Consider the following 21,188-nt stretch of genomic DNA (forward strand, 5'->3'; position numbering starts at 1 on the left):
AAGTGGATTTTTTCCATATACTTTCGGCGCTTTGAGCGACCTCTAAATATTTTTTTAGTTTCGAACAAAAAAAAGCGTTGTAAAATAGGGGTATATGATTTTCGATATAGTGAGAGCACTCAAAATCCGACTTTCATGTTTTTTTTTGGACGACCCTAATGTACAATTAACCATGAAAGCTTACACTCGTAGTCCCAATACCTTTCCCTAAAGTTTTAAACTTTTCTATGCTTCCTGAAATTTAAATACGCTTCTGCTTCACATGTGTGCATGTAAGTGCAAACATACCTATGTTTGTAAGTGAAGCCAGACGACACGATAAATTGTCGATGGTAAAAATGTCACGTTCAATGAACATAAGTAAATTTGTTTTAGATTTTCTTGTTTTGGTTTTATACTTTGACAAAGCTTCTTAAATACTTTGCTCGCACTTACGCTTCTCAATTTTCTCTATTTTCAGGTGTTTTCTTTGTAGATGTTTCCGCATTTGAAGTGAAAGGAAAAGAAACAACAACACGCACAAAACCGTAAGTGAAATGCCTGTTTTATTATGCTACTTTTTTTATTTAACAAAAGTTATATAACGGGTGATTTTTTAAGAGCTTGATAACTTTTTTTTTAAAAAAAAACGCATAAAATTTGCAAAATCTCATCGGTTCTTTATTTGAAACGTTAGATTGGTCCATGACATTTACTTTTTGAAGATAATTTTATTTAAATGTTGACCGCGGCTGCGTCTTAGGTGGTCCATTCGGAAAGTCCAATTTTGGGCAACTTTTTCGAGCATTTCGGCCGGAATAGCCCGAATTTCTTCGGAAATGTTGTCTTCCAAAGCTGGAATAGTTGCTGGCTTATTTCTGTAGACTTTAGACTTGACGTAGCCCCACAAAAAATAGTCTAAAGGCGTCAAATCGCATGATCTTGGTGGCCAACTTACCGGTCCATTTCTTGAGATGAATTGTTCTCCGAAGTTTTCCCTCAAAATGGCCATAGAATCGCGAGCTGTGTGGCATGTAGCGCCATCTTGTTGAAACCACATGTCAACCAAGTTCAGTTCTTCCATTTTTGGCAACAAAAAGTTTGTTAGCATCGAACGATAGCGATCGCCATTCACCGTAACGTTGCGTCCAACAGCATCTTTGAAAAAATACGGTCCAATGATTCCACCAGCGTACAAACCACACCAAACAGTGCATTTTTCGGGATGCATGGGCAGTTCTTGAACGGCTTCTGGTTGCTCTTCACTCCAAATGCGGCAATTTTGCTTATTTACGAAGCCATTCAACCAGAAATGAGCCTCATCGCTGAACAAAATTTGTCGATAAAAAAGCGGATTTTCACATTTCGAACCGAACACTGATTTTGGTAATAAAATTCAATGATTTGCAAGCGTTGCTCGTTAGTAAGTCTATTCATGATGAAATTTCAAAGCATACTGAGCATCTTTCTCTTTGACACCATGTCTGAAATCCCACATGATCTGTCAAATACTAATGCATGAAAATCCTAACCTCAAAAAAATCACCCTTTATCTGCAATTGTGTGCAATATTTAACTAATTGTATTAGACGAATAAGCTTACATTCAAACATATTTGCAATTGTATAAACTTTTGCATTTTTGGTTGAGTTGCACTCCAATTTCATGCTTTTATATAAGCTACTGTGTAGGAGCTACATATGTAGATTCTTGACTGGTTGGTTTATACGACTATGTACTTTTTAAACAGATCCAATTAGGAGGTCTTTTGAAGACACCTTAGACGTATCAATATATCGAGGGCTTAACCTATAGTTACAAGCCGACTCCGAACACCAGATGATTTTTAGGAAAAGCTTTTTCATGACATTGATTGCAAACAAAACAACTTTTTTGTTTTTGATGTTAGTCGGAAACTGAGCTCCATCCCAGTTGCCTGAGGAATGTTGGCGCGCTCTTCCAACCATTATACCACAATGACCGTCTACGAAATTTTGAGGACAGTTTTCTTTTAACAAAATTGATTGAAATTGGAATTATTTTGACTGTATATTTTTAGAGTATATAAAATATGGGTTTTGAACATTTTAATGAAAAAATGTACCAGAAACAAAACAAAATGTATTATTTAAATAGTCAATAAAAAATATCCAAATATCTGGTCATTTGATATCATGAGCTCCATTTGTCTGAGAGAAGGACTCGATACACAAAACAGGGAATATCTTAGAGGTTAAGCTAACATTAACCAAATGTGTACAGATGTGTAAATAATTATTATTACGAGGCTCCTACACTTTCCTCTCTTTTATCTGAATCTCCTAAAGAATATATAATCTTATTTAAGTAATCACTCAAATGTCATTAATTACAACAGAGGAATGACAGCTTTTCTTCCTTCTTCATTCAGTTCTTTATTCTTTGGCAACCTCCGCAAATCGAAGTGTTGACCTTTTTGGTTATATTGTAGGTGAGTTTAAATGTGCATAACTTTATCTTGCCAATATCAGACAATCACAGAGAATGTGCTTTGACATCGTCATAGACCTCCTGATTAGTCCGTAATTTTATCTCCATTCTGTTACCAGTTGTGTAACCAAGAAACAATCTGATTTCAAGTAGATTTTATTAAACTATTTCGTAAGGGGCTCCAATCGAAAGCATAACCAAAAATTCTAGCCTGTCGGAAGCCCCTACCATCGCTTGCATATACTGCAATCTGAGTTTAGTTCCCGATCCACAAAATAAAGCCTTCTGTGACCAGCTGGGCCTTCATTACCCTCAGTGCTACAGTGACGTGGTAATTAGATCGCTGCTAGAGAGTTTTTATCTGTCAAGCATTGGAAGGTGTGAAAACTGTCCTTAACAAGTTTGGAGTTGACCATTACATTGGAAAAGGTCTGTATAGACACCTGGCAGTCTGGAAAAAAAAACACTTGTAACGAAAAGTGAACACAACTAACGCTGCTTGAATTTCGATGTTATTATTCTCCAATCTACGTATTTTATATTTGTTAGCTAAATAAACAAGTAATTTTTAAGCAAAAAAAAACAACGGACTTCAACTCTCATATAAAAATTTAAGATTATCGTAAACTTCTTCATGGTCTAATGATCGGATTTAACCATATTAGTATGGGACCACCTGTGAGGTAACACCTTTCGTTAAGGAATTATTGAAGTCGGGTAACGTAGTCCAAAGTTACAGCGTTAACATGTGAAGTCGGTTAAAAATATAACAACAGGACCATATAAACCGATAAGCAGGTGGGTGTGAATACCTGGATTATATATGTATATATATTTTTTTTTTTGCTTTTATGAAAAGGATACCACACATATACTATTTTAATTTAAAAGTCACCAAATGAAGAACAAGAAAATGTTCGATCTGCATGAAAGCCGAAAAACTTAACAAATCATAAAATACTAAAATTCAGCAAAACTTTCGTGAAAAACATTTAAAAGTTCAGTGGAATCAAACAATCCTGCATACTTATTTATGTTAGCATATACAAATCTCCATACTAATTAGCACAAAAGAGTGTATGTACATTTTTAGGGGTAAACAATATTTGAAGTGATTTTAAATTGCCAATTCCGATTCAAACAAAAAGAAAAAATATTTATAAATAATATGTGTAGTACATTCTTGCCTAAAACAAATATTAGCACATCAGAATATCTTAGCCCGAGTAAACAAACAAAAGCTATAATGACTCACCAATAACCACATCCAAACAAATACATTCATTGTTACTCATTGACAGCCACCAACAAAGAATAGAGCCGTTAACGCAAAAAATTTGAAATCGAAAAACTTACGAGAGACTGTAAAGGTCTACATGGAGAAGCTCGGTCAAACACTAACATACATATTATTATTATTATTATTAAATCGGTTGTACCGTTCGGTCAGGCATCGCCGTCATACGAAAAACATTTCATTTTTATATAATACATACATACATACTTAAGTATGTATATAGATCACTCTAAAGAAGTATTTACTAATTGTCTACTCTCTCCACACACTTTTGTATTTCACACAGTCTTCAGCCAGAAAACATAGAAAACCATCTACATAAGTATGCAAATTATTTGTAATTTATTTAAAGTGTTTTTGGCTGCCAATTTCTCGTTAACCATTCGTCCGCGAATATTTTTGTTTATTTTATTTTAACACTCTATGAACTAGCCTTTTGACTTTCGTCTTTAAAATTTCTATGTAATTCCATAAGTATCCAGACAGTTTTCTAAGTTCTATACAATGCAGGTTTAAGTCGAGCGCACCGTGTATAATCAAAGTTGGCAAGTAATTGACCTTCTGCTGGCTGCCAATTTCGTGCACTAACGCATTGTAAACAAAGTTGATTGTGCAAATGCCAGCACGAGTTGAGAAGAGAGTGAGTATGTTGGGACAATACATAGCTTATTTTCACGCAACGAACTAGAATTGTATGAGAATTTTTTTAAACTACTGACTAAACTAATTTCTGTTCTTGATCACTATTCTGAATCCAAATTTGATTCACGCATTTAGATTTTCCTAACCCATACCACTCAATCTGTACGCAAAGTGCCTCATCCTTAACACAAAAAAGATAAGAGGTATTTATCCTTTTACCAAATTTCATAAATATTTCCGATAAGGTTCAAGTCACAAATATTTAACCTGCTTTCAGTAACCATATTTTAGTGGAAATCATAAATTATCAAATTTGTAGTATTTATAAAAATACATACTCATATATGAACATAGACTTACTAATACATAGCTTTACTAATATATATTTTCAAAGCCGTTTTTTTTTGTGTCCGCAAAGCTCGAGAACGGCTGAACCGATGTTCTTTTTAATTTCGGACACCTTCCGCACACGTCGCAAGGATGATCACAGGCTAAAAGTTTTCATGGTAGAGTTCTGGAACGTGCTATGGAGATATACGCATACTCTTGGAGAAAAATTGGAGCGGTATGGCGATATCTGAAATCAATTGCATATTCTTGAAGAAAATTTCGGACTATTGGAAAAGGGGGCGTGGCGCCTCCCATACAAACCAAATTTTTCATACTACGTATCTCTGGAAGTGTTCATGGTACAGGACTGGCGCTTGGTGTTGGGGCCTACAAACGGACCGACTTTTAGCCATCTTTGAATGTATTTATAATTCTTCTGTAGGTGTGTGAGTGAAATGCTCCTAACTGGGTGTCCGAATTTTACCGAAATTTCGTGTTGGTGTTTGAGTGGCTCTCTCTGGATGGTTTAGTTTCAAAATTTTACCCACCAGTTGGTGCTGTAGTTGAGTTATTACTAAAAATCTTAGTTATGATCAGCGCTGCAAGGTTGCGCTGGAGTCGAGTTATTACTAAAAATCGCCAAGTGAGCAAAGGTGCCGTGAATGTCAAATTAAATCGATCTGTTGGCCCATTAAGTATATCAAACTCTCCTGTGTTATGATTGGCCCAATGGTATTTCGTCTTAAATAAGTATATGTCTAAATATAGCATTTTTTTTAATATACATTACCGCATAACTTTGGACCACGTTAACCGATTTCTATAATTCTTTTTTATTTTTAAAGGAAGGAGGGCGGTACCTCAGAGTTGGTCCCATACTAATTCGGTTTAGATCCGATCATTGGATCATGAAGAATTTAACGAAAAACGAAACCAACTTCAATTCTCATATAAAAATTTTAATTCAACTGACTTAAGAGTATCCTTGAAGGCATTTCATACACCCAAATATGCAGTGCATATATTGATGCGACGTGCATTCATAAAATTACAATTGCTTGCCAAGCACGATAAATGTCAGCCAAGTTTTCGGCGCCAACAAATATATAAAAATGCTTACAAAACATTTTTTTCACTTGCCACCGCACTTAAATCCAGCCAAAGGAGAAACATAAAAAGGGATTAATGTTAAGAAGAGTGAAAAAATACTAAAAACTGCAAGTTACAAAATCGTACCACCTACTTCGCTTTCCAGCACATTTTTGCACTTTGTTTTGTGCACACGGGCATTATTTTCTGTGCTAAATTTCAACGACTCCTACTGACACACTAAGTTGCACATGCATTTCACTTGTTTTTTTACGTTTTATATTCCTAATTTTTTTTTTTTGTGTGCATTCCCCTGTTTTTCAAGCACAAGCATTTTTCCAAGGAAATTTTTTTTAGTCTGCTTGTTTACATTATTGCCGTGTGCTCATATGTGTTCGAAGTTCTAGTTTAGGGTGTATTGTAACTACTTTTTTTCAAGTTGCTATGTTGTTTGCATTCTCTGCTGCTCCAGCTTTTAGTCAATTGTAGAAGATTTAGACTTTTTAAGTAGTGAATAACTCTTGGCGCTATTTGAATTATTATCACAAAAAGCTTGTTTTACAATTATACTTGAAGTTTGCGGTTAGCGGTATGGCGATTTTTCATTACTATTTGTGAATCCGAATGGTAGAAAATTTTCTAAGCGGATTCATCGCTTATGTCAGGACACTTTTTGTTGGTAATTTTAAACGATTTTGACGCATAATAGATACATTTCGGTATGGATGCCTTGCTCAAACGTTGTAGTTGTAATTTTTAGAGCTTGCATTAGAAGAAAAATTAATTTTTAGATTAAAAAATTTAAATTTTAATGAAAATTTGTTGAATTTTACAAATTTTTTTATAAAGTTTAAAACTGCGATTTTTGTGTTTTTGATTAAAGCTTGGGCGGAATTTTTATAGAAAAATACCAAAAAAACTTTATCGCCAAAAATATTACGAATATTAAAAAAAAAATCAACACATGGTCATTTGTTTGAGTCGCTTTAAGTAAAGCTTTTGGTAATACGAATTCGTGGATTGAGCTGGTTTTACTATAATTCGAACAGTACTGTCTATTAGGGCGCTCTCTTATAAATTTATTTTACAACTGCATTTTCAAATGGTAATCGTTTCAATTTTCAAGCCAATTACTCACAAATAAAAAAAAAACCCAAATATCTACAACGCCTTGAGCTGCATACCGTTATACATTTTTGTTGGCTTTAACTCTCTTGTGCATCCCGTATCTCCGCTTGAACGAGCAATATTTTAAAACCTTTTGTTTTCCTCTTTTTTAGAAATATTTGTGTGAAATTTCTTCCGCCCACTGGAATTTGATGTTAAATGGCTCTGAGAGGCGCTGCAGTGAATCGTTAACGAAATTGCGCTTTCACTTGCATTGTAGCATGATGAATGTTGGATTCATTTTTTATAACGCACATGTGTATGTGTGTATGTATGCAATGTTTTACTTCTCTGTGTGTTACTATTTTCCAACACTCTGTTGGCGCCACCGCCACTTTGTAGGAAGTGTGAAACGTGTGATTTGCGATTTTATTTCGATGGCCTGCTTATGGCACAGTCAGTTGGTAAATTTGAAATTTTCATCACATGCAACATGTTTCTTTCTGAATGACTTCGCTCATAAAATGAAACATTTAAGCTTACAATTTACAATACTTAATACATGCTTAGCACATATGAGCACATCTCATGAGTTTTTTTTAGTGTCACTTCCTTCTTTCGCCAGGGAAAAAACGCTAGAGTTTCAGAAGCAAGGACAATAAAAAATAACAAAAAATTTTAGCCTTAAATGTTCTTAGGCGAAAAAGTACCAAAATTATTCATTTTTTCATTATCACTCGAAAAAATCATAACTATTTTTTTTAATAACTTTCGGAAGTTTTCAAATAAAATGTTCATATTAGAAGCAATGGACGTTGGCATCAAATACAACATACTTGTGAAGTTTCAAAAGTGTGGCACCAAACTAAAAAAAAAAAATGGTAGCATGCAGAATATGTGTCGCAGCCCTTCTGTACTTTTTTTAATTTTAATAAGATACTTCAAATTTTTTTCATTTTTTCATTTTAATAATTTAAGATACTTCAAAATAGGGCTGTGCGATTATTCGATTACTCGAGCAAGTTGGTTAATCAATTATTCGGTTAATCAATTACTCGAGTAAACAAGATTTTGATTACTCAAAACGATGATTAATCGAGTTACTTGAAATATGATTATTCAAAAAAAATAATTTTGCTCGTAATAGAGTTTGCTTTGGAAAATGCTTATTTTCTTTTTTACATTCTGTGTATGAAAAAATTTTTTTTTTTAATTCTTGAAAACAGAAACGTTGTTTTCAAAGTATCAAGGAACTTTAACTAATTTATACATATGTAAAGAGTTGAAATGTTGATTACTCATTTTACTTGAAATGTTGATTAATCATAAAGCATTTTACTAAAATATTTTTTTTTTGGTTGATCAAAAATATTGATTACTCGAGTAACTGAACTTTTGAGTAATCATAATTTCCAATTAATCGAATAATTGAGTTATTTACTTTATGATTAATTAAAATTTTGAGTAATCAATTAATCGCACAGCCCTACTTCAAAATGTTAAAGTCAAAAGACGAAAATATTCTCCTTGCCAAAACGAACGAATCTGGGGTAATAAAACTAGTGTAATTACATTAAGTAAAAGATGACTGTGATTTGGGAAATAAAATTCCATTATTACAATTTTTTTTCGCACACTCGAAATCCTTTTTAAAATTGTTATAGACACGAGGAAAGTAATAAATTTGTGCATAAAAAATACTATGTAAAAATCTTCCCTGCCAATATTTAATTTAAGGCGTGCAAGTAAACGTGTACACGCGGCGTACAAAACTGCGGGTATATGAGGACGAGTGGTTGTTTTTAATTTTTTGGTACCTATGTACATATTTTTTAAATATTCATTTAAATACAATACCGCGATGGTATCCTGTTCTTCGTGCAAAACTGAAAATAATGCATTGTCTTATGCCGAGTTTCCACTAGGCATTAAAATGACGAAAAATTGGAGGCATTTAAAAAATGCCGTGTGGAAATTAATTTAATGGCTATTTTTCTAACGTAATGACACGAATATTCTGTAATGCCGAACTTTGACATTACAATTTTTGCCATTTAATTCCTAGTGGAAATCTACTATAAGATAAGTGTGCCTCCATTTTCAAAACGTTTTTGTCGAAAAATTTAATAACTTGTGAGATTTGCTCATATATATAACTATACATTAGACGGTAACACCTTTCAACGAAACAAAAAATATCCCCCGCACTAAGTCTAAATAACTTTCTAATTACCTCTACTTATGATACTTATAAATATTGGTCCACTTCATATTTATGAAAGGTATGAAAATATAAAAGGGGAACCCTACGCAGGACAAAAAAAAACAATATTCGAAATTGCCTTCGAGTCGCGAGACTTCCTTTGTAAGAGTTTCAATAAATATTGTTACGAAATTTTTTCCCTTCGAGGTAAGAAGATCGATATATTATGCTTTAAGATCCGACTGTAAATGTCGAAGAAATGACGAGAAATTTAAAAGACCGCGCCCTATGTTCGAACAGATAAAGTTTTTGAAGTGAAACTTCTTTAGAGGCAGTTGGTTGATTGGGGGCAAATTGGCAAATTCAACGGAAATTGCACACGGAAATGGTTGGCGCTGAAACAAGTGCTTCTTGAGTGTATTCACATGGTAATAATTTAACCAAAACTTTCTAATAAAAGGTTAAAGAATAACACTTAGGAAAAGACCACCATAGGAATGAAAGTAAAGGTGACTACGTACGTAGATAAAGAAAAGGATATAGACAAAGGTAATAATTAAAACAAAAACAAAGATGCGTAAAAATAAAGGCAAATAAAAATGTAACACAAATGTCCAAGTAGATATTCACTGGTATGTATTTATTTACCTCAACATCCGATCAGCCTAAAAGTTCTCGAAAGTTATCTGAAACAATTGCAAGCCAACGCATTTGCTTTGCAAGTTTCTTCAATCCATAAATGTACATTTATATTTGTTTTATTTAAACTAAAAAGACTTAGCTTCTACGACCAGGAGTCTATGCTGACGCTCATTTTGGTTCATTTATTTTGTTTTTGTTTTGGCACATATGTACATATGCACGTATGTTAAATCTTAGCATCTCGTTGCTCCTTTACATTTTTCTAAAAACAATGTCGCTATACGCTCGACTATGTAGAAGCCATACTCTTTCATTTCATTTTTCATTCAGGCATTCGTTCATATCCTAAGCGCATATGTGGCTTCACACAGTGGTGGCCAAAATAAATATATGCAACTACACACGTAACAAATATCTTACAAAGACTAGCCAATACCAGTTTGTTAGGTAAGAATAGAGTTTCTTTTGGTAAAGCTTAATAACTTAGTTTATGAAAGAGTATGTAGATAAACGGGAAAAAATTCTTAAATTTGTTCATAAATAATAAGAGAGTTAATAATTGAATGGCCAAAACATATGGAACCAACCCCCACATGATAACATTTTATTTTGTACCATAATATCGTCGTCTGAGTGGAGGATCGCCCAATCTCGGCTGCCTGTTCCGAAACGTCCTATCTCGGTAAATGATTGAAGAGCTCCCTATACCAATATAAATTCAATATATCGCTGAGATAAGGCGTTCTTCAATCAAATTCTAAAATAGGGCGTTTTCGAACCAGCAGCCGAGATAGGACGATCTATCATCCAGCCTTCGATATGTTCTTTTAAACTTTGCCGTTAAATTTTAGCTTCTCAGAGCGCTGCAGGGATCACTCCATGAGTGCCACAAAATCAAGAAGCAGAACACGAAGCGGAGAAGAAGCTCAGCCAAACACGTGGGAAACGTTTAAGCGCAGAACATTCATTTATTGGTATCAAATATGATATACTGTTAATCCCCAAATATCCTAGGGTATAATTTTAAAATTATTTAGAGCTTTCCCTTAAACTGAAATAAACTTGAAAACTTCGAAAAACTCAAAACTTTTATTGAGAGGTCAAGATTTTTGTGAAATGAAAGAAACGGTTTGTTCGATAAAAAAAAACGTCCGGTTTATTGATATTCGAAAAATCATGATTTCAAAAAAAAAGCGCCTAATTATACCCAAAAAGAAACCGGTGTTCAATGAACAGTCTCAATGTCATTCTTTAAGGAATCTATAGAATCCGTATTTCTCAAATAATCCATTGATATATAGTAGAATTAAAAACAAAAACTAGATTTAATCCCATATGGTATGGCCACTACTGTGTATATATGTATATGTATACAAATAAATACATACATACCATATAATCATATAAGTCAATTCAAACTCACAAATGTACAAAATAATATGCATCATTTGTATACGGATTAAAACACAGGGACTCTGACTGGAATTTCATAGAAGTTTAACATTATTTAGTATTTGCAGCCATTTCCATTTGGACGGAATTTTTTCGGGTGATATGCTTTTGAAAATTACTAAAATTTCATACTCAGTTGAAGTACGAAAAGCCAAGTAAAAAAATTTAAGAGCAATTTGCCTTTCTTGATAATCCCTTTCATTTGCAGTTGGAATTTTAATTAAACCTATTCATTGGCAGCTTCAGAGCATTTGCGACTAGTACAAGGTATTTGCATTTTTTTAATTTTTTCTAGGGCAGTTTGACTGAAGGAGGACATTGATGTAGGCATATGCACCTGAAATGTCTAAAAAATTTTATTAGGAAGGTACCTCTCCCCGGCTTTTTGGTGTCATCGAAATATTTAAGGCTATCACCGACGCGATATTTAAAAAAAGCTTGCTGGGCGACTTTAAGACTAAGGTATACAAGGAGGGCGTTATCTTTAACCAAACTGTAACTGTTAGTAATCAAGTACTAAACCTCACCGAAAATATATGTTAGGGATCATTCTTTCACTGTTCGCTTTGGGAGACATGGTTTTTGCTCCTCATCGGGAAATAAAGGAGTAAAAGTAATAGCAATAAAGGATACCAAAATCATATCACTTCAGGAAATCGTCCTTCGAGTTCTAGTTGGAAGATTTTGAGCTAACATTTTTTGGTGGAAGTAGTAAAATGGTAAAAGTTAGGTTTTTTTTTTTGAACTTTTTGGCTTAACCGACTCCAATTTGGACAAAAATTTATTTGTGATATCTTCGATAAAAGAAATAATAATTTTAATTTTTTGAGACTCCATAGAAGAATCTGAACTTTGCCACCTGTGCGACACGCCTTAACCGTCTCCAATCGGGACCAAAATTTGTGCGTGATATCTTTGAACGTGGTATTACCAATTTAGGCCAGGAGACTTTAAAAAAAAACTTTAATTTCATTTTTAAGGGTCACCATAATGTATAGTGTCTATGCTAGTAAAACGTCTAAGCTTTGTGCAGTTATGTGTGAGATAAGGCCAACTTTTTGCATATTGTACCTTTCGGCCTCGATATAACATGAATAGTGAATTTTTTGAAAAAGAAAAAATATAACTGAAAATAGCTTTGCTACTCTAGTGTTCATACATACCTATATAAGCATATGTAAACAATCAACAATTTGCTAGTATTTCAATTTAAGTCAGCTGTCCGCCTGCTCTATGCGACCAAACTTGGGTCGTGAAATGTTTTCTTTCAAAATAATAATTGCATATAAAGGAAGGGAATTTTCTTTTGTTCGGCGCTGTAATCCACTAAGCGATTTTGCACGAGTTCAATACAGCACATCATTTATTTTCTTTCATGGCAACTGACGGCAGTTGGAAATTTCAAGTGAAGTGAAGTAATTCTACATTTGCCTTGGCATAGGAGGCTCTAGGCTTAAAGCGCGTTGAAAAAACTAATATTTCTGTGATTTTTTGTTGTTTTTTAGGTAAAGTTTAACCCAAATTCAGCTTAAAAAAATATATACATATTGGAGTACATATGTAGGTCACCTCCACATATCCAGAAATTGTTTTAGGGCTGTGTTTTCTAGGAATCGAATTGATATTATTTTTTTTTATATACATGAAAACATTGTCCATTAAAATTCGAAAAAATTTGACATTTTTAAGCTCAAGTTAGGGCGAATTATTTTGATGGAAATTAAAAAATGTTTCATATTTCATAATTCGCTTGTTATGGCCTTTTTTCTCTGATATGGAGGTAGAAGCCCCCTAATATTTTAACAAGCAATGTTTCCAACAAAAAAAAAAACAAACAGCAGCACGCTCCGGACATAGCTTATAAATCAAACAAGCGCCACCGAGGCAAAGTGTATAAAAGCCTCAGCCAACATTTGGTTCATTCTGTGTGAACGTTGTTAGCATTTGCCTTGCGTTCCCCACAAATGTCCGGCCTGCTCTCACTAGCTAGCTGACTAGCTAGCTTGCTCCTACTACGTACTGAAGTGCTTCAGTGCCATTAAAATGGAAATGCGGCTGCAAAATTAGTGGGAGTATGCTATTGCACTTGCCATAAAGTGGAAGCCAAAGTACAACTAGCTTCATGCTGCCGAAAAATATTTAAAAAAAAAGAAGATTGAAAGCCAAAAAGGCAAACAAAAGCGGAGTGTAGAGCAACCAAATTTACAAAAAAAAGAGGAGAAGAACGGACGAGTAAACATGAGGGCTTTACGAAATTCACTTTGCATCGCGGCATTGCGCTGGTTGATAGCGCACACACAGACACACATTCAAATTTGTGCACACACTGCATACATACAATTTAGTGGTATAGGTTAAAAAGTGTTTGCACAAAATGGAAAATTCGTTTTTGAAATGCAAAACACAGAAGGGACCGGCTAAGTAAATCACTGGTCAGCATTTGCAGCCGATTTTGGGAACATTAAAAACCACACATAAGCATTTGTGTGTGTGTGTTCTAAAACTTTCGAATATTTATTTGGCCACTACCTACTGACTTTAATAGCAATGGGTAGGCTTATATGATCAACTCTAGATCCAAAGAAAAGGCCACTATGGTAGAACAAAGATGCTGGGATGGGTACAATGATCTCCTCTGGATATATAAGAAAGAAATTCGATACGCGAGAAGGACACGATGGAAAAACTTTTGTGGTGAGTTGGAAAGTATCTCTAAACCAGCTGTGCTCAAAGAGATAGTCGAGAAAAAATAGGCTATGTCAAACTTTAGACGAGCTGTTGAGACTACGTATCCCAAACTGTAGACCGATAAATTATAAGGATTCCATTGAAGAAGTTCTTAAAGACAGTCGAAAAATTGTTTTCTTCATAGTTGTGGACTCGATGTCAATATTGTAGCGTTAACAAAATCTAAATTTTATCTCTCAATTTTCTGCGTTGTCTCGGTTTTTTTCTGATGAACGGGATTCTCTTCGCCAATCTATTGTCTATTTTTTGATCCTAAACATTGGAATTAGCGCTATAGCGCGTACAACTGGCTGTCCTTACTGAAAATTTCGGTGCGTTGAGAAACACTCTCACTTCAACTCTAAAGCCCTGTATGCAGCTCTCAAGAAAACGGTCAAGAAATAATTACCATTATTTCGCGTGTGTGTCCAAGGAATTTTGACATTTTTGATACCTCACAGCCTGTTGCCTAACTCTTTCCTCAAGAAATAATGGAACGGGCATATATTTCTGTTGCAAACCTGGATTGCCTTGTGCTCTTTTTTCACAAAAAAAAAAACTTTAGAAAACCGTAGTAGAAAGCGTAGTAAATTTCTTAAGAACTGCGTACTGCCTTAAGGAAATTTGACTCAAGAAAATTTCTTAGCCATTTCTTGTACGTCATTTTATATGGAGTTTTTGCTTTTTTTAAGAGCTGCATACAGGCCTCAAACGCAAAAACTGCAGCTGCACAGGCTGTAATGCCGAGCCGGCAAACTGGGCGCTTAAAAAATTCCGCGCATGGATACTCCAAAAAATCGCGAAATTGTAGATATTTTCCTAATTACACATATACTATATATGGAACGTTTTGTCTCTGAAATGACTGTCTGAGCAGAGTTGGCTCGAGGGCGAAAAAGTGAACTTTTCAGTGAACTGATGATATTTTACAAAAACAAGTTCCAACCTAGTCTCATTAATTTATATTCAAATTTATGTTAACAATTCTGGATTAAATAATAAAAGTGAAATAAAATGTTTAATAGGCAAAATAAACTATGAAGATTACAATAAAAGCGGTCCATCATTTCAGGCGAAAATTAATTTATTTAAACGGGCATTAATACAAGCATGAATTATGTCTATCGAGCGCAAAATCACTAATTGAATGAACAAGTAATTAAAAACGAGTTAATGCTTTTATCAAGCGCAAACTTTGTTTGTGGAATTTGTTAGTGGATTTTTGTTTATGCATATAATTATCCGTACTAACTACAAAATTTTTGTGTCAGCTTAAAAATAAAAATTAAATACGTACATACATATTTACATACGTATCTATGCACATTATTTTTACATTAGTTTATAGAAGCGTGAATGCATCGTTTGTAAAATGTGTGGATAATTAAGGCTCATTAAATAAGATTAAATCAAAGAGCATCACAGAAGTTTTAAACTCTCTGGTAAGTAGACAATAGTCAGATAGCTTTGCTGGAAGAGACAACCTTGGCTACACATACATGCATACATATGTACAAGCATAGTGTGGAATAGCGCTCCATCCTAATATCCAACAAGAAGGTACAATAATATAGATATCGGTAAGTTAATCAATTTGGAGTTACCGATAATGGTTAAAAAGCTGTGTAATAGTGTGTGTGTAGCGAGATTAATTTTGGCCAATTTCAACACTAAAATGATTACTGCGAAGACATGTCTTAATACTTAATTTTATTCGTCTTACCTGCGAGGATGAAATTTGGTTTTTTCCGAGTTTCGAACCACTCCCAACTATTCGATTATTTATTCGAAATTCGGTGGTCCAAATGCGATTTATTTCAAGTTTCAAACATTAATTAATAAGAAATGTTTTTTTCTCAAATGACTAATACAAAACAAGAAACGAAATTAAAATTCAACAAAATAGATAAAGCTAAAAAAATAACAGGAAAAAATCCAAAAACTTAACAAGTGTATCACGTATATTTTTGTATCGATCAATTACCATGTTTTTGTATCAATTAAAAAAAAATAAAAATAAAATTTATACATATCGTCGCTACCACGTCAAACTAACGAATACTAAAATCGTACTTTTCAGGAGAGCAAAGAAACTGTTGTAAAAAAAGGTTGTTGTCATTAAGAAAAGTTGTGAGATCCGATACTTTGTAAAACCCGAAAAAAAACGATTTGCCAACTTACGTATCATTCCAAATGCATCGCAAATTACCGCAAATGAAAAACCATTTTTACACATTCGATAGTTTGACGTGGCAGCGACGATATGCTGATTCGGTTTTTTTAAGGAAACTCCAATTTTATACGAATTTCACCACCACAAAGTTCTATTTAAAAAATTCGTTATTTTTGGGCTAAAATTCGGTCAAAAATAAAATTTCGAAGTTTCGAATATCGAATATGGAATTTACTCATCTATATTTTCTACATCGACTTCCTGACATAGTGTTGAATATGTAGCCGGAGAAGAAACAGATTTCAAATATTTTCACCTTCAATAAAATCACCACACATTAAATTACATAGCGATGAATTGTAAATATGGAAAATCTAACATTCTAACTCTCCAAGACAGGTATATAATTAAGGGAAATTTCCCTTATAATACCAGAGTAATTACATGTAAAAACCACATCTTGCACTGCATTTTAACATGTCGCGAAAATAAAAACAAATCGAGAACATCAGCGTTTTTATAAAAAACCAACGCGACCGCTAAAATTTTTTTTTGTTTCACAAAAAAAAAACAAAAAATCGTGTCTCTTCTTTATCACCAGGGAACGGATTTTTAAAACCTAAAAACCTATAAAAAAGGCAAAATAAAATAACGGAATAGACTGGAAAAGGCAAAACAAAATAGTGAAAAAGGCAGGAAAAGGCACTAAAAAAAGACCGAAAATACAAAGAACAATCAAAAAATTTATTTATTTTAGAAATGTTTATATTACAAGTAAAAAGAGAAAAACTATGAACTAGTTTCACTATATGAAAAATTTGTACTTTGAATCTTTGACTATTTTATCCTTTCGAGTTTCAAATTCATAAAACTTTAATCTGTATAGTTGTAGTAGCATTGAATCACAAGATGCATTTTGAAGTTTTCTGGCAGCATTTTCATTCGATTTTCGCGAAGAAAATCCTTGAATGTACTAAATGTGCGCTCGACGTAAGTTGATACAAGCGGCGTCCAATTTAAATATGGAACATTTGAAACGTTCATATTATCAGGAATAAGGGCGTTTTCCTCGCCCTTTACAATTTTATCCACACCCCTTGTTGTCTCCAAGCCTTCGTTAGCTGAGAAATCGGCTTTGAATTTTTCCAACACCAATTTGGCAAGAGGTCCCTGCCCTTCTATAAGCCGCATGTGCATGTGTATATTTTGTATTCTTAAAAAAAAATTGTAAAAGCTATAATCACTTTTTTAAAGGTAGAAAAGGTAAATATCTTAAAAAAGGCAAATATCTTAAAAAAGGCAAAAAAAGTCAACATCAAATGTGTATATATGGAATCAGGGAAAGCTAAATCGTGGACATTCTTAATCGAATATGCTCTATCTCTTCAGCAGAAAAAAAGGCAATTTCCATAAATTCCGTTCCCTGTTTATCACAAATACCAATATTTTGTTGTAGTGTTTTGAATTTCCAAAAAAAAAGTGTTTTCTTGAACCACTCTAAAATACATACATACATAAGTATTTATTAAGGTGCCCATCGAAAATGTTTTTTTTGGAAATTTCAAGACCTTACCTCCATAATTCTATTCGTTTTTATGATAGATATTATTGCCATTTTTTTAGATTTTTTAAAGGTCATTTAGAGGTCGCGACGTTTCGATTTAGGTCAAAAAATACGATTTTGTAGATTTATGAGATTTGGATGACTATTTTTGATTAAATTTCAAAGATCGAATATGATCTGTGAAGAGGATATATAGGCCTTTAAAATGGTATATAATATTCGGACTTGGCTTGTAGAGATTTATAGTCGAGTAAAATAAAAAAACCCCATATTTCTCTTAATTTCTTAAATTTTGACCATCGATAACTTCCACAATTTCAAAATGTGTAGTACCATCTAAAATTAAATCTATTATTAAATAAACTGGTCGCTCATTTCTCGCAATCGCATAAAAATTGTCGAAGTTACACGACTTTAATATAAAATTTCTCATAAAAACGAATAAAATTAGGGGGTAGGGCCTTGAAATTACCAAAAAACATTTTCGATGGGCACCCTAATATTTATGCATGTACCTTATTAATATTTATCTATAATAGTATGGGCATTTAAATGTGCGCAACGATTTGTCTGCCCCAGTGAACCACTAAAATTCAATTCCACTCAAATTGCCAAAGCTGGCTGGTTACATAGCAGCGTGAATTGTGTGGGGGGCAATAAATTTGCCATAAATATTCATTATTCGGCATATAAAAGCAGCTCTAGATGAGCGTTATTAACATATATGCATGCCATATACATATGTAAGTACAATTACAAATAGTGTGCTGCAAGAATGTATGTATGTATGTATGCACTCTATATAAGAATGTTTTGTACGCATGTATGAAGTTATAACAATATGTTTGCTACACCTTGGGATATTTGTTGGCGCTCAGTAAATTTATGTAAATAAATAATATGTACAAAACAATTTATACACATCGATGCATTAATATATTTGTGTATATATTCGCGCATGCAAAAAAATGCTTCGATATTTTCGTAAAAGCTATCGTATTTGAAGTGTGTATAACAGAACGTTTGTAACAGATGTTAACTATTTTTGATATACATATTTACATATCGGACTTTTTTGCGCAACAAATCTATGTATGTATGTACGTATGTGGCACAATAGCCCTAACAGTCGCAGTGCTTTATCTATATACAGTGGCCATCAAAAGTGGATGAATGGTTTTCCTTTTTAATATTTACAATGTTTTTCAAGCTATATTGTTTTTGATATTTCTCCACAAAAAATTATTAAAAATCAATGCGATTTTTTAGCTGCTCAAAACTTGCACTAATTTTACTTAAATTTTATACTCCTTTTAACTGCACAAATACCCAAAAATTTAAAAAAATTCAGGTTAACAAGCTTGAAATTTAGAAAAAAGTTTGTGATTTTTTTCTAAATTCTGTATTAAGTTTGAAAATGTGATTTATATGATTTTTGTTAAAGCATGAACCATATTTTTATAAAAAAAATATCAAAAAAATTATTAGCTTGAAAAACATTGCAAATATTAAAAACGGAACACCATTCATCCATTTTTGACCGCAACTGTATGTATGCATATACATAAGTATTTATGTATGTATACATATGCACTTTGATCACTGGAGGCGGATTGTTTTTTTACATATGTACGTAATAAACACGCTTGCCGAAAATTTGCTTAGGAAATTATTTTTGAATTATTTGCATTCCAGTTGTTGAATTCTTCTATATATTGCCACCTATACAAAAGCATAAGTTGTAAGTAGATATTTATATACCGATAATTTTTGTATACAAACATTTGTTTAAGCAATAACAAAGACGAAACAATGAAATATTTATCATTTAATAAGTATACCTAAATAAATAATTGGCACTCACATTTTTACAAGGTATTTATGTAGCTGAGCTTCCGCAATTGTTGAGACGATTCTCATTCATCGGATCAACATGGAAGAAATATCGTTTTGCGAAAAATAATATCCTATTAAATGCATTGGGAAGTAGATACTTTGCTGCGACTAATTACTTTCGTATAATCAACTGAATGTGTTTCGTAATTAAAATCGTAATACAAATTATTGAGCAAACGAGGGGATACATGGCGTATAAGTAACATTATTTTCTGCTCGTCAGGAAAACAAGTCAGCTAAATATATTTCTCTCAACTCATGATTTAGTTATAGTTACATTATTTGGTTATAGTTACCAAATAATGTGTTGCGAGAAATATTTTTAGCTGACTTTTTTCTGGGTGTGACCCGCTTCACAAATTTTTACTCACACATAAGCAACCAGTTCTAAATCAAAGCTTATTTTCATTTATTTTTTTTTTTTTTCAATTAGGAATTTCTGAAATCCCATAAATATATTCGTAGTAAGCTTAAATTTACAGTAGTGTCTATCATGCTGATTATGCACACTTTTTGTTGACTAAGAAACTAAATCGGTTACGCACAAAAAAAAAAACAACCTACAAAAAATTTACTCACTCGCACATACAAAATAAGAGAAAGAAGACTTCCTTCTTCTGCTCGACAACTCATTAAGGCAGCTCACGCACTTCACGCGTGAATTGTTTGGCTTTCTCGCTTTTCACCAAAGCATTTGTATGCAAGAATGAAAATAAACAAACAAAACAAAAATGCAAGGTCAGCTTACGCAACGAAGAACTTTAGACTGGAAAAGGATAATAATGATGACTATGCCACTGATTAGTATGACAAAAGCGAAGCGTAAACGGAAGGATATACAAAATAAAAAGAAATACGCGTACAAAGTGAGAATCCTAAAAATTAAGAACGCCAGTTAAATGAGAAGGACGAGTAAGTAAGGCAAATACAACCGCTGACTTCAAACAAAGTGTCGATGATTTTTCAATTCGCCACCAAAATTTACAGCCTCCTCATTTATTCACCGGCACACCCTACGAACTTTCAATGCTAACCCTGCAGTAAAAACAGTCTATTCAAGCGCTAGCTCCACCCTACAAGTTTCATAACTATCTCTGAACTAGTGCAAAACGGCTGCAGAGAGGGACAATTGAAACTTTCGGTGTGCTAGTTGCGCTCTAATCAAAGTTTCTCAAAACAAAAAACTTTCAAAACACACTAAACAATCGTTATACTCACGAAACTATGGGTCATATAGAGTAAAACTGCATTTGTAGTTTTTCACTCTGACGTCTGCATTTTTCTTCAAAGCACTTGGAAATTTTAAAGATATCATTACTTCAAAAAGTTATTAAAAAAAAAAAAAATCATTGCAATGTAGAATAACAATATGGATACCAAATGAGAGACAAAATTCCTAAAAATTTAAGAACAATAAATTTTTTTGGTTTAAAAGGGCGAATAGGTTTTGAAAATGCGCTTTTAATAAATTTTACCTTTTTGAATTACTAAAGTTCGCAGGACGAAATTCGATGATTAAGTCATGCGTATATTAGTCCTCAAACAATAATTTTGTCAAAAAAAAAAAATACAAATAGTTTCAAGGATATTTAAGGACAAGATTTTTAAAGGAAATTTT

At 33.1% G+C, this 21,188-nt stretch overlaps 1 long non-coding RNA gene across 1 annotated transcript in view; it reads left to right on the forward strand.

Moving 5' to 3' along the window:
- Positions 1-458: 458 nt before the first annotated feature.
- Positions 459-21,188, forward strand: part of LOC118742895 — a 91,671-nt gene continuing 70,941 nt past the window's right edge. The window contains exon 1 of the long non-coding RNA XR_004993404.1: positions 459-527. This is a non-coding gene — a long non-coding RNA (uncharacterized LOC118742895). The remainder of the gene's footprint in view (positions 528-21,188) is intronic.

This window comes from Rhagoletis pomonella, unplaced genomic scaffold (assembly GCF_013731165.1).
Source record: "Rhagoletis pomonella isolate Grant_MI unplaced genomic scaffold, Rhpom_1.0 Rhpom_scaffold_00007, whole genome shotgun sequence".
NCBI lineage: Eukaryota > Metazoa > Arthropoda > Insecta > Diptera > Tephritidae > Rhagoletis > Rhagoletis pomonella.